This window comes from Hyperolius riggenbachi, chromosome 1 (genome assembly GCF_040937935.1).
Source record: "Hyperolius riggenbachi isolate aHypRig1 chromosome 1, aHypRig1.pri, whole genome shotgun sequence".
Lineage (NCBI taxonomy): Eukaryota > Metazoa > Chordata > Amphibia > Anura > Hyperoliidae > Hyperolius > Hyperolius riggenbachi.
Window position 1 is genome coordinate 587,003,322 of NC_090646.1, and position 14,969 is coordinate 587,018,290.

The 14,969-nt window shown below is 43.5% G+C and overlaps 1 protein-coding gene across 5 annotated transcripts in view; it reads right to left on the minus strand.

The window, feature by feature from the left end:
• The window catches only part of ANKRD31 (ankyrin repeat domain 31), a 249,855-nt gene that overhangs the window by 116,526 nt on the left and 118,360 nt on the right, over positions 1 to 14,969 (minus strand). The window lies entirely within an intron of this gene.

The window sequence follows — 14,969 nt, forward strand, 5'->3', positions numbered from 1 at the left end:
ATGGCACAGGCTGCTACAAAAGCCTTGCAATCTTTCTTGAGCGAAGGCCACCATACATGCCGAGTCAACAGTTCCAAAGTTTTAGCCTCTCCTGGGTGACCTGCTAATTTGGACTCATGAAATAACTTAAGAACTTGCAAACACAAATGTAATGGGACAAAGTCTACATCTGCAGGTTTATCCAGAGGACTATCTGACTGAAATGGTTGTAACAAAGCATGTACATCAGGAAATTCTGTAGTCAGTACTGCGGCAAGGACATGGTTGGGAGGTAAAATCATTTCTGGAACGACCGGTAATGTGTTCTCCACATCAAAACTTTGTGACAAGGCATCCGCTTTAATATTTTTGGAACCTGGTTTATAAGTGATGACAAAATTAAAACAGGAAAAGAACATTGCCCAACGTGCCTGCCTGGGATTCAATCTCTTTGCCCCCTCTATGTATTTGAGATTTTTGTGGTCGGTGTGGATGGACTTCCCCCTCCAACCAATGCCTCCACTCTTCGAAGGCCATCTTAAGTGCCAATAATTCTCTACTGCCTATGTCATCGTTTGTTTCTGCTGCTGAAAACTTCTTGGAAAAATATGCACAAGGGTGCATACGTTCTGGTTCACCCGAAAATTGAGAGAGCACTGCTCCCACCCCAATTTCAGAGGCATCCACCTGAACAAAAAATGGCAAGGTAACATTGGGGTGAGTCAGTATGGGAGCAGAACAAAAAGCAGACTTTAGTTCAGAAAAAGCTTTGCAAACTTCGATGGACCAATGAACAGGAGCGGCATTCTTTTTTGTAAGATCAGTGATAGGAGCAACCAATGTAGAAAAGTTTTTAATACATTTTCGATAATAATTAGCGAACCCCAGGAATCGCTGTATAGCCTTAAGCCCTTTGGGCTGTGGCCAATTCATCACTGCTGAGAGCTTTTTCTGATCCATAGAAAGACCTGTGTTGGAAATTATGTATCCCAGGAAGGGCACCTGAGAAACCTCAAACTGACACTTATCTAGCTTGGCAAACAGAGAATTTTCTCTCAGCTTTTGCAACACAAATTTGACATGACCTCAGTGCTCCATCAATGTTTTTGAATATACAAGAATGAAATCTAGGTAAATTACTACGAATTTACGTAGAACATCTCTGAATACGTCATTAACGAAATCCTGGAAGACAGCCAGGGCATTACAAAGACCAAAGGGCATGAAAGATATTCGTAATGCCCATCATGAGTGTTAAAGGCTGTCTTCCATTCGTCTCCTTGACGTATACATATCAGATTGTAAGCACCCCATAAATCGAGCTTAGAAAAAATCCTAGCCCCTGACACCTGTGCAAACAGATCGTCAATCAGAGGAAGGTGGATAGCGATTTTTCACAGTTATTTTATTCAGTTCCCTTTAATCGATACAGGGACGTAGACCCCCGTCTTTTTTTTCCACAAAGAAAACTCCCGCCCCAGCTGGTGATGTGAAGGGTCGGATAAAACCCTTATCTAAATTTTCCTTAATATATTGCTTCATGGCCAATTACTCCGGACCAGTCAGATTGTATACATTTCCACGTGGTGGCATAGTACCAGGTAGCAATTCAACAGGGCAATCATAGGGTCTATGAGGTGGCAACTCATCAGCAGATTGTGGAGAAAAAACGTCTGAGAATTCAAGATAAGGTGGGGGAATCTCATCTGACTTCACCCCTAAACTTGAAAGTAACATGGTCTTTAAACACTTCTCTTGGCAGAAAGGTGACCAACTGGTAAGTTGACCGGAACTCCAATCAATACTAGGGTTGTGAAGTTGAAGCCGGGGTAGCCCCAACACCAAGGAGCTGGACGGCATTTTGAGTACATAAAATTGTATTAACTCAAAATGCATGACCCCCACCTGCAGAGAGACTTTAGGAGTGATGGAAATGGGAGTCTCGGACTGCAGAGGAGTGTCATCAATAGCAATAACAAACAGTTTGGTCTGCAAGGGTTCAAGCGGAATACCCAGCTGTTTAGCAAAGACAGAATCAATGAAATTTCCGGCTGCTCCGGAATCAAGAAAGGCTTCACAGATTTCAGATGTACCTTTCCAGGATACAGTAACTGGCAACAATAGTTTTTTACTTTTTAGGGGAGATGACTGCTCACCCAAGTGAAGTCCCCTCGCTTCACTTAGGTGCTGGAGTTTTCCGGAACCCTTTTAACAGAACAAGATTGAGCGTAATGACCTTTTTCACCACAATACAGACATAAACTCTCTTTCTCCTAAGTTTCTCTGTTGGAGAAAATTTGGAATGACCCAACTGCATGGGCTCGTCAGCCGAAACAGAACTAGGATAGTTTTTCCTCTGCCTACGGTACCTGATATGCCTGTTTGCCCGTATGGCCAAGGAGATGGCATCCTCCAAGGTCCTAGGCTCAGGGTGACTGATAAGCACATTATTAACAGCATCAGATAACCCCAACAAAAACTGATCTAATAATGCTGCATCACCCCATTTTACTGATACGGACAATTTCCTAAACTCTGCCGCATACTCCTCCGCCGTATTACGGCCCTGACGGAGGTCTCTGAGTTTACGGGCAGCCGTGGCTGAAATGTCCGGATCAGCATATATAATGGCTATTGCCTTGAAAAAAATTTCCACAGACGTAAGGGCCTCATGGTTAGGGCTTAGACCATAGGCCCAAGTCTGAGAATCACCCTGAAGTAAGGTTTTAATAAGGGCGATTTTTTTGAGATTCAGTTACTGACGATTTGGCTCTGACCTCAAAATAAGACACACAACGATTCTGAAAGTTGCTGAAATCAGAACTTTGGCCAGAAAATCTCTCAGGCAATGGCATCTTAGGTTCTTGAATAGGTACATTTTGTATATTGGGTAATGATGGTTGAGCGTTTGAACTAGCGGAAACATTTAATTGAGCAAGTGTGTTAGTCAATTGGGTCGGCTGAGTCTGTTGAGTGGAGACATGCTCTGAGAGCTGACTGACAGCTGCTGCTAGTGTCAAAACCTGGTTACGTAGCTCATCCATTTTATTTTTTATTGGGCCTTGATAATATCATGCTGATTCGTGAGAGGCGTAGACCTAGTCAACAAATACAATGCTAGAGAGTAAGCGTAGTCAGGATCAGGCCGCAGTCGTAACAGTGACAGGGGTAACAATGGTACAGAGTCGTAAAGCAATCTCTTAATCAAATAACAGGCAGAGTCAGCACTAAGGTCAGATGTCAGTCTAGTCAGAAGGATCAGGCAATAGAGTAGTCTAGGCAGGCAGAGTCGGTACACGTGTAATAAGATGGCAGCGGTACAAAAGGATAAGGCTAGGGCAGAGTCAGGAGGCAGGCGAAAAGTCGGTACACAGAAATATATACAATCAGATGTTACAGAAATAAACTACAAAATATATACGAAAATAACAAAGACTGACTAACTAGAGTACATATATATTGTGCGACTACACAATATATGAATGTAGCTCAAATCACTATCTAGACCTAGAACCAGCGAACTGATTAGTATCAAGGCCAGTGAGCAACTGACTCAATGGCCTAATATACCGGATGATGAGCCAGGCCAGCCCACAAGAGGACGAGTCTAGCATCAGACCCGCCGCCTGAGCCTGTAAAGGCCGCCCTGGCTCGCGTGTTCGACTGGGAGAACTGCGCGCACCATGACTCACCACCGGAGTGACGCCGGGGATTCCATCCGAAGATGGCGGTGCTGGAGATCCCCCGCGCGAGCGAGTCCTGCCGGAACCGCCACGGGATACGTCGGAACAAGATAAGATCGTTACACAAGGATTCAAACCGGGGACCCAGCACTGCAAGGACACCATGCTGTCCACAGTATTTTACATGCTCTACAAGAACACTGAAAAAAAAAATAAGATAGTTACTAGAATACCTATTTTGTGTTCTAGAAGATGTTTCAGCATTCTCTATTTCTAAGTAATTAAGAAGATTCCATTACATTTTATGAGTACAAGTGTGGGCTAGTGCACACCAAAATCGCAACTGCAATCACTAGCGCTTAGCAATTGCGATTTTGTAAAGCGATTTTTGAATGAATGAGCATTTTTGCACATTCATTTATGCTAAATCGCTCCAAAAAATGCTACATGCAGCACATTTGCAATTTTTTAAAAATCACAACACTGCTGTGGGAACACCCTCATAGGGTTACATTAGCCAAGCGCTACTCAAAGTGCTCTTGGTGTGCTTCAGCCCTAACTCATTTTTATTTCAGCCAAAAATCTAGTTCATGTTTTTATGCTAAAGGGACCCTGTTTAATAGGACCCTGAGCAGTAACCCCCCCCCCCCCCCCCCCCCCGGGAAATTTGGACTTACCTGGGGCTTCCTCCCACCCCCTGTAGCCCGCAAGGTCCCCCAGCATCCTCTTCTGCTCTTCCTTGGTCTTGTGTGGGCACCCATCCCCTCCTCACGCCGGTCCTGCGCATGGCATTTTTTAAAAGACCGTCGTGATGACGTGATATTGCACTTTTTCCGGATCAAGTTGGTACCGGTAGCAGTGTGAGTGGGTGTAAATGAGACTGTATGTGTGAGCTGGGGTTGCCTTTTTAATGGAGTACTCATGCTGTTGTTTTAATTGGTTTTATATGGTTGGGTGCCCTTTGTATCATGTTAAATTAAAATTGCTTTTTTCTACTTTTTCATTAACCCAATGAAAGGCGTCGCTTTTCTTTTTTGATATGGTATTATTTATTAGTGATGTCATTCGTGTCTAGTACAGTTGCTGGATATTTTTAAGATGTGGTTGAGTCTGTGCAGCCTTTTCTTTTTGTTGGACCCAAAGGCTACCCTTTGTGTTCTGCCAGCCAGGAAGGAGGAGAACCATTGGAGGACCAAATGCCATCAATGCCACAGTACTCTTGCAACCTGTTGCAGGGAACCTTAACTAAGAGGGATATGGATGTTTCCTTTTAAACAATACCAGTTGCCTGGCAGTCCTGCTGAGCTCTTTGGCTGCAGTAGTGGCTGATTCACACACCTGAAACAAGCATGCAGCTAATCCAGTCTGACTTCAGTCAGAGCACCTGATCTGCATGCTTGTTGAGGGGCTGTGGCTAAAAGTATTAGAGACACAGGATCAGCAGGAGAGTCAGGCAACTGATATTATTTAGAAAGGAAAAATCCATATCCTTCTCAGTTTAAGTTCACTTTAAGGCCTGGTTTACACTTGTGCATTTTGTGTCAGATTTTTCTCTCAGAAAATTTGCATTGATTTTGCAACTTATGGTAGTGAATGGCGCAGTTTCCATTCAATGCAAATTTTCATACGCATTCATATGCGTAAAAAATTCTGAAGTCCTGTATCATTTTTCGGACATCGCGTACGATTCGCGTAGAATGCTTTGTATAAGCAATGCGAATTTTCGCGTTATTTGCCCGAAAATTCGCATTAGATCCATGGTTACAGGAAGTTGTCAGCAGTCATGACTAAGCTGTTACTAGGCATATTATGTTATTTAATATTCGCATAAAAACAAGTAAAAATTTACATGTGAATTTTCACCAATCAGAAAAATCTTATACGATTTTTGCAGGTGAAAATGTCACGCTACAGTGGAAACGTAGCCTAAGCAAGATTTCATGATCACCTGTATCAAAACTCGTTGAAAGGTCAAGGAAGATGAGGATGGAACACTCAACTTTGTCTCTGGCCATGAGCAGGTCATCGCAAATCTGGACAAGGGCTGTTTCTCAGTTAGATGAGCAATATGTTTATAGTTTTCTCAGCTGAGAGTTGGGCTGACAGACATTTACAAGAATGGATGGGGCCCACAGCACAAAGTTTGATTTTAAAACTGATTTGAAGCATAGTGCAAACCCTCCTCCTTTGGGATCATGAATAGTTGTCTGGCACGGCAAATTCCAGAGTGGGCCCAGCATTTTGAGATAGCCAGGTCTCAGTGACAAAGGCCAGATCCAAAGTCTTTTTTACACTATACGTGTTGCCGTGCGCATTTTGGTGACACGTATGGTGTGCGACACGCAGAACATCAGAAGTGCATATACTGCACTGTCTGATGTTCAGACTACATGCGCTGCACAGCAGTGCACTGCGCTATTGCACTGCTGCACTCATTTTTCAGCAAAGCGCAGCACTGGCCCATTCACTGTAGTGAATGGGATCAGCAGCGCAAGGCACGGCAGCGCACATGGTGTGTGATTGCAGGCATTGCATTTTATTGACATCTGCGCTTCGAAGTGTGAACGAGGTCTAAGGGGATTACCCTGTAAAATGCCTAGAAGTCTCATTCATTAGAACTAAGAATACCTGTAGGAAAGATGAAAGGGCCCCTAAGGTTTAAAAATGTGTCAAGTTGAAGTAATCTTATTTTTCTTTGAATATATCCTTACCAGAATAAATGTGAGTTTCACAGAAATATTTAAACAACAACTGGTAAAACCACATACCGGTACTTGTGTGTTTCTATCAAGTATCTCTATCTCTCAATGACTTGTAGATAGCAGAAAACAAAAATAGGCTGCTTTGTATCAGGGCTGCGGAGTCGGAGTCGTGGAGTCGGAGCAATTTTGAGTGCCTGGAGTTGGAGTCGAGAAAAAATGCACCGACTCCAACTCCTAATAAATTTAAACCGTAATCAAAATAGAAAATATGATAAAATGTTCTATTTCTCAGATAATAGTCATCATAAATAATTTATATATACAGTAATAGCTGTGCTTAGTCCATAAAAATGAAATAAACCAATCAAAATTAGTTACTTGTGCTGCTTCAATAAAGCAGTCCCCATACAGTGGCTTGCAAAAGTATTCGGCCCCCTTGAAGTTTTCCACATTTTGTCACATTACTGCCACAAACATGAATCAATTTTATTGGAATTCCACATAAAAGACTAATACAAAGTGGTGTACACATGAGAAGTGGAACGAAAATCATACATGATTCCAAACATTTTTTACAAATCAATAACTGCAAAGTGGGGTGTGTGTAATTATTCAGCCCCCTTTGATCTGAGTGCAGTCAGTTGCCCATAGACATTGTCTGATGAGTGCTAATGACTAAATAGAGTGCACCTGTGTGTAATCTAATATCAGTACAAATACAGCTGCTCTGTGACAACCTCAAAGGTTGTCTAAGAGAATATTGGGAGCAACAACACCATGAAGTCCAAAGAACACACCAGACAGGTCAGGGATAACGTTATTGAGAAATTAACCACTTAGCAACCCTTGCCACGCTTATCTACGCCCCTTTATAATTCACCTGGGGCACAGGGGCGTAGATAGGCATCTCCTGTTTGTTTTCCCGCTGTGAGCGTTCGCGTGCGCGATCGCGTGCATGCGGATGCGCGGTCGCGTGCACGCGGATGTGCGGTCGCGATCGGCACCCGCTGGTCAACCAATCAAAGTGCTTACAAGTTTGAATAAGCACTGCCAAAGCCAATGGCAGTGCTCATTCATTCAGAATGTGTGTAAACATTGAATCAGTCACTATGCTGTTACAGTTACTGAGATCACTCGTGAGAGGATCTCAGATAACTAATTCAGCATTAGTGACTGATCAGCATCAGTTAGGTTTTTTTTTAATAAATTTTACCCCCATTAACCCTTGCCTCCCTAAAATGTTAAAATTGCTGTGGTTTTTAGGGGAAAAACCCTGTGGTAGAGAAGTGGTTAAAAGCAGGCTTAGGCTACAAAAAGAATTCCAAAGCCTTGAACATCCCATGGAGCACTGTTCAAAGGATCATTCAGAAATGGAAGGAGTATGGCACAACTGTAAACCTACCAAGACAAGGCTGTCCACCTAAACTCACAGGCCGAACAAGGAGATTAGAAATGCAGTCAAGAGGCCCATGGTGACTCTGGACGAACTGCAGAGATCTACAACTCAGGTGGGGAAATCTGTCCATAGGACAACTATTAGTCGTGTACTGCACAAAGTTGGCCTTTATGGAAGAGTGGCAAGAAGAAAGCCATTGTTAACAGAAAAGCATAAGAAGTCCCGTTTGCAGTTTGCCACAAGCCATGTGGGGGACACAGCAAACATGTAGAAGAAGGTGCTCTGGTCAGATGAGACCAAAACTGAACTTTTTGGCCAAAATGCAAAACGCTATGTGTGGCGGAAAACTAACACTGCACATCAATCTGAACGCACCATCCCCACTGTCAAATATGGTGGTGGCAGTATCATGCTCTGGGGTTGCTTCTCTTCAGCAGGGACAAGGAAACTGGTCAGAGTTGATGGAAAGATGCATGGAGCCAAATACAGGGCAATCTTGGAAGAAAACCTCTTGGAGTCTGCAAAAGACTTGAGACTGGGGCGGAGGTTCACCTTCCAGCAGGACAATGACCCTAAACAGAAAGCCAGGGCAACAATGGAATGGTTTAAAACAAAACATATCCATGTGTTAGAATGGCCCAGTCAAAGTCCAGATCTAAATCCAATCGAAAATCTGTGGCAAGATCTGAAAACTACTGTCCATCTAATCTGACTGAGCTGGAGCTGTTTTGCAAAGAAGAATGGGCAAGAATTTCAGTCTCTAGATGTGCAAAGCTGGTAGAGACATACCCTAAAAGACTGGCAGCTGTAATTGCAGCAAAAAGTGGTTCTACAAAGTATTGATTCAGGGGGGCTGAATAATTACGCACACCCCACTTTGCAGTTATTTATTTGTAAAAAATGTTTGGAATCATGTATGATTTTCGTTACACTTCTCACGTGTACACCACTTTGTATTGGTCTTTCACATGAAATTCCAATAAAATTGATTCATGTTTGTGGCAGTAATATGACAAAATGAGGAAAACTTCAAGGGGGCCGAATACTTTTGCAAGCCACTCTATTGATTGTGACTGTACAGTATATACAGGTATGATGTGTACACAGGAATCTCTTATATGTACTAAATAACATCTATGCTGTAAGTATCAAGCCTGATGTGTAGCCGTGTCACTAATAGAGATGGTCAATGAGATGGAAATAATTCTGCATTGATGCTGATTTATGCAAATGTGTGCACTCCCTTTGCTCATGAAATCAAATAATTTGATATGTTGTTAAAATTTGGTTTGGTGACTACGAATTAAAGGGTACCTGAGATGGATGAAAAGAAAAGTTTTATACATACCAGGGGCTTCCTCCAGCCCCCTTCATGCCAATCATTCCATCGCTGTCCTCCTCCACCACCTGGATCTTCTGCTATGAGTCCTGGTAATTCAGCCAGTCAGCGCAGTCTGGCCACATGTCGCTCCCACAGCCAGGAACAATTTGCACCTGCGCAATAGTGCTGTGCAGGTGTAGTACGCTCCCGGTGGCGGAGTGTGTGCATGCGCAATACGCCCGACTGGCTCAAGTACCTGGACCCATAGCAGAAGATCCAGGTGGCGGAGGAGGACAGCAAGGGACTGATTAGCCTGAAGGGGGCTGGAGGAAGCCCCAGGTATGTATAAAACTTTAATTTCATCTGTCTCAGGTTTACTTTGTTACACAGTAGTACTATACTCTACATATGCACTCCCCACAGAGCTGCAGGGAATCCACTGAGAATGTTGTGCACATTGAACACAGAGGTGTTGTCCCATAAACCTGGTTCAGATTGTGCATGAAGAATGTGTAATAGAAGAAGAATCTCCTCATTCCCCTGCAGAGTACCTGCACATCATTCTTACATGTACCCACAGTTATATTGCCTAGGGCCTGATCCATGTTCTTTGTTCCGGTCTGTACCTTTTACAAGTACTCTTACCAAGGACTAGTTTTAGTCCAAAGGGAATAAATACAGTGGGTTGCAAAAGTATTCGGCCCCCTTGAAATTTTCCACATTTTGTCATATTACTGCCACAAACATGAATCAATTTTATTGGAATTCCACGTGAAAGACCAACACAAAGTGGTGAACACATGAGAAGTGGAACGAAAATCATACATGATTCCAAACATTTTTTTTACAAATAAATAACTGCAAAGTGGTGTGTGCATAATTATTCGTCCCCCTTTGATCTGAGTGCAGTCAGTTGCCTATAGACATTGCCTGATGAGTGCTAATGACTAAATAGAGTGCACCTGTGTGTAATCTAATGTCAGTACAAATACAGCTGCTCTGTGAGGGCCTCAGAGGTTGTCTAAGAGAATATTGGGAGCAACAACACCATGAAGTCCAAAGAACACACAAGACAGGTCAGGGATCAAGTTATTGAGACATTTAAAGCAGGCTTAGGCTACAAAAAGATTTCCAAAGCCTTTAACATCCCACGGAGCACTGTTCAAGCAATCATTCAGAAATGGAAGGAGTATGGCACAACTGTAAACCTACCAAGACAAGGCCAGCCACCTAAACTCACAGGCCGAACAAGGAGAGCGCTGATCAGAAATGCAGTCAAGAGGCCCATGGTGACTCTGGACGAGCTGCAGAGATCTACAGCTCAGGTGGGGGAATCTGTCCATAGGACAACTATTAGTCGTGCACTGTACAAAGTTGGCCTTTATGGAAGAGTGGCAAGAAGAAAGCCATTGTTAACAGAAAGCATAAGAAGTCCCGTTTGCAGTTTGCCACAAGCCATGTGGGGGACACAGAAACCATGTGGAACAAGGTGTTCTGGTCAGATGAGACCAAAATTAAAACTTTTTGGCCAAAATGCAAAATGCTATGTGTGGTGGAAAACTAACACTGCACATCACTCTGAACACACCATCTCCACTGTCAAATATGGTGGTGGCAGCATCATGCTCGGGGGGTGCATCTCTTCAGCAGGGACAAAGAAGTTGGTCAGAGTTGATGGGAAGATGGATGGAGCCAAATACAGGGCAAACTTGGAAGAAAACCTCTTGGAGACTGCAAAAGACTTGAGACTGGGGCGCAGGTTCACCTTCCAGCAGGACAATGACTTTAAACATAAAGCCAGGGCAACAATGGAATGGTTTAAAGCAAAACATATCTATGTGTTAGAATAGCCCAGTCAAAGTCCATATCTAAATCCAATCGAGAATCTGTGGCAAGATCTGAAAACTGCTGTTCACAAACACTGTCCATCTAATCTGACTGAGCTGGAGCTGTTTTGCAAAGAAGAATGGCCAAGGATTTCAGTCTCTAGATGTGCAAAGCTGGTAGAGACATACCCTAAAAGACTGGTAGTTGTAATTGCAGCAAAAGGTGGTTCTACAAAGTATTGACTCAGGGGGCCGAATAATTACACACACCCCACTTTGCAGTTATTTATTTGTAAAAAATGTTTGGAATGATGAATGATTTTCTATCCACTTCTCACATGTACACCGCTTTGTGTTGGTCTTTCACGTGGAATTCCAATAAAATTGATGCATGTTTGTGGCAGTAATGTGACAAAATGTGGAAAACTTCAAGGGGGCCGAATACTTTTGCAAGCCACTGTATGGCAGTCTACATATCCTTCTCACTTCAGTTGTCTTTTAAAATTCCTAAGCGTTGGCATTCATGTTACATACTTTCAATCAACAAGACTGTAATATGCAAATTAGAGGAGTGGAGTCGAGGAGTCGGAGGAATCCTAAACTGAGAAGTCAGAGTCAGTGGATTTTTCTACCGACTCCACAGCCCTGCTTTGTATGTCACTTGTAACGAGAAGTGCTACAGCTCAAAGAAGTAGAAATATGTGTGCTGTGAAGAGTGACCTTATAGTGAGGGAAATATGTAGGCTGTCGTATGTACTTCTTGTTAAACAGCACCAACTGCTGATCTTTATTGTTTCAGTACAGTCTGGATCACACCCCCAGAACTGGGCCGAAGGCAGAGGTGAGAGAGGCTAAAACCTCAGGGCGCAGTGTAGGAGGGGGCGCACTACTCACTCAGCTATCATTGCCTTATTGTGTTTGAAGCAGAGAAAAATAAGAAAAGGGGATACATGGCAGTGACTACAAGCCAGATAACTAGAGATTAAGGTGTTGGGGGCCCTGGGCCGCCTCTTAGTCTAATAGCTATCAGTGTATGACAGCTGGGGTGGGAGGGACGCACTCTAGTGTGTCTCAGCCTTGGGTGCTGGAGGATCTTGTCTTGCTCTGCACACACTTGAAACAAGCATGCTGTTAGCGTGGACAAACTCTAGTCAGGGCAGCTAATCTGCAACCTTGTTCTGAGTGAGTGACATAAGGTTCATACACATGCACAATTACTGTCCCCATACAGATCAGGACTCAATTCATCGAGCAAGTTAGGAGCCGAGTTCTGTACAGATGTTTAGGTAGCCTATGGGCTCCTGTTACTATGGAGGGGGCAGAGGGGTAAGGAGGAGAACAATGGGCTCCTCTAAGACGACCCGGTGCTCCAAATCTCTTGGCAATGCATCGGAGCTGCCATATGCACACTAGATTCTTGGCAGGGGCAGCCCTGACCATTCAAGAACTATCAAGCATGTGTACAGGGCTAGGGTGTAAAAGGAAGTGTGTCAGCAGAGTAGTCAGGAATAATGTACATGCAAATAAGATTTCCACTGAATCAGCACCCAGATATACACTCCTGAGGAAAAGCCGGTGCCAGGCCTGGACCAGATGGCTCTGACCGTCCAGGAACAACCAAAGTAAGGAAAGAGGCAGCACACCACAGGCTGCAAAAGTTGCTTGTATTGCGGAACAGACACTACACATTATGGACACACAAGTCCTTCATCAGGTGCATAACCTGATGAAGGACCTGTGTGTCCGCAACATGTAATGTCCGTTCTGCAATACAAGCAACTTTTGCAGCCAGTGGTGTGCTGCCTCTTTCCTTACTTTGGTTGTTCCTGGACCATCAGAGCCATCCGGTCTTACTTTGGTTGTAGCCAAGAATAATGAATTGTTTGGAAGAAAATACCGGGGCTGCCTCCGCATCCCCCTCAATTCAGGGTCACTTAGGTCAAAAAAAGATTTCAAGGCGGAATGTTCATTAGGAGACACTCACCAGTAGTTTTGACAGTCTATGTGTATATGTACAGTACACTAGAGATTCAGGGCCCTTTCACACCGGGGTGGTGCAGTATTTTTACCGCACCGCACCGCCAGGCAATGAAAGTCTATGGAGACTTTCATACTGCCATGGTACGGCATGACGGAATGACAGAAGTGACGTTTTCGCCACAACCCAATTGCAGGTCCAGTACTTAGTTACCGTGCGGCTTATGCGTCAAGTTGCGGCGATCTGCTTGGGCCAGAAGTCATGTTGGTCTATGGCAACGTGTGCATTTTTTAAAAAAATTACCGACACCCCCAGTTTTACAATACGGATCCGTGCATTTCCGCATACAGCGAAGCAGGAAGTGACTGCAAGCAAACATCATTTCTTGCTTGGCCCAATGCCACATTGGGAATACCACTTAGTAATGCAGCATTCCCAAAAACTCCACAAAGGCCTGTTTTTTGGCGGTTCGGCTGCTGCACTGCCAGTTTGGAGTGTGAAATCGGCCTCAGGTGTCAACATACTAGGCCATATGCAATTCACTTTTTCTCCCAAGTTTTTTCCTATGTGGTATTTTTACACCTTAGCAATACAATACATTATAAGCTTCCGGCAAATGAGAAAATACTGAGAATAATTTTAACAGTACTTTTTACTTACTTTTTAAAGGGAACCTAAACTGAGAAGGATATGGATTTTACCTTTTAAAATAATACCATTTACCTGACTCTCCTGCTGATCCTGTGTCTCGAAGGGCCCGTTTCCACTGGAGCGGAAACCGCTCCGAATCCGCAGAGTTTCCCCGCACACAAATCGCACGGGGAAACTCTGCCATAGGGGATAATGGCGCTGCCGGCCGAATCGCTTGTGCTAGCGATTCGGCCGGTACTGCCCGCAGAATTCGCTCGGGAGGCTGCGAATCCCATAGCCGTGCATGGCACGGCTCATGGGATTCGCCTGCGATCCCGCACACCCAGAAGTGCCGACACGCGTCTCCCTGACGCGTGTGGCACAAGTGGAAACGGGCCCTAATACTTTCAGCCGCAGCCCCTGAACAAGCATGAAGATCAGGTGCTCTGACTGAAGTCAGACTAGATTAGCTGCATGCTTGTTTCAGGTGTGTGATTCACCCACTACTGCAGCCAAAGAGATCAGCAGGACTGCCAAGCAACTAGCATTCTTTAAAAGGAAACGTCCATATCCCTCTCAGTTTAGGTTCACTTTAAATTGAAGAGTGCTAAACATTTGTTGAATCCTTTCTACAAAACTGATCTAGATCCATCAATCAATAGAAAATTCCATGGAATGTTTCTGTACAACTGTTTTGTCCGATAAACCTAAGGATCAATATGTCTATATAGTGTGTGACCACCTTGATACGTATTCTCTATATTGTAAAATACATACAGGTAAACATTTCATGTAGATAGTTTCACGTAGTTACCGTATTTCAGTTTCTATATAGCCGGTCTCCTTTAAAAGGAAAACATTTAAAAAAGCAAATTAGGTAAATTAAAGATATAAAAACAAAATGTAAGCCCCCTGTAGATTGTAAGATTGCAGTGTTATTCTGCTGTACACTTCTAGTCACTTCTAGTGTTATTCTGCTGTAATTTATCATATGAACATGCACAAGTATTGGTAATATTTCAAACCATACAACAATTTTGTATGAATTTGTATTGCTGGTGGATGTCCTGATTGTAAAGAGGTTTGAGCTTCTCATGTATCTATGTTCCCCACTATTTGTTTTGTACTATGTACAGTGATACGGAAGATATTGGCGCTATATAAATAAAAAATAATAGTTATAAGTTCCATCAAGGTGGTACTGAACAATGGGGTTGATGCACAAAACGTACATAGTTATTAATAGATTAGAGTAAAAAAAATTCAACCTAATAAAATAAAAACACAAACAAAAAGAGGGATACAAAGAGCCCAATATAGTGTAGTATGCACTGGTAAATGAAGGAGTGTGGAAAGAGTATGTGCAGTATACTCACAAGTCCGGGTTACCGCATAGGTAACCACTGTAAAAGCAGGTGGGGTCGGCTGCTCCCACTTGACAGCCATGCTTTTGG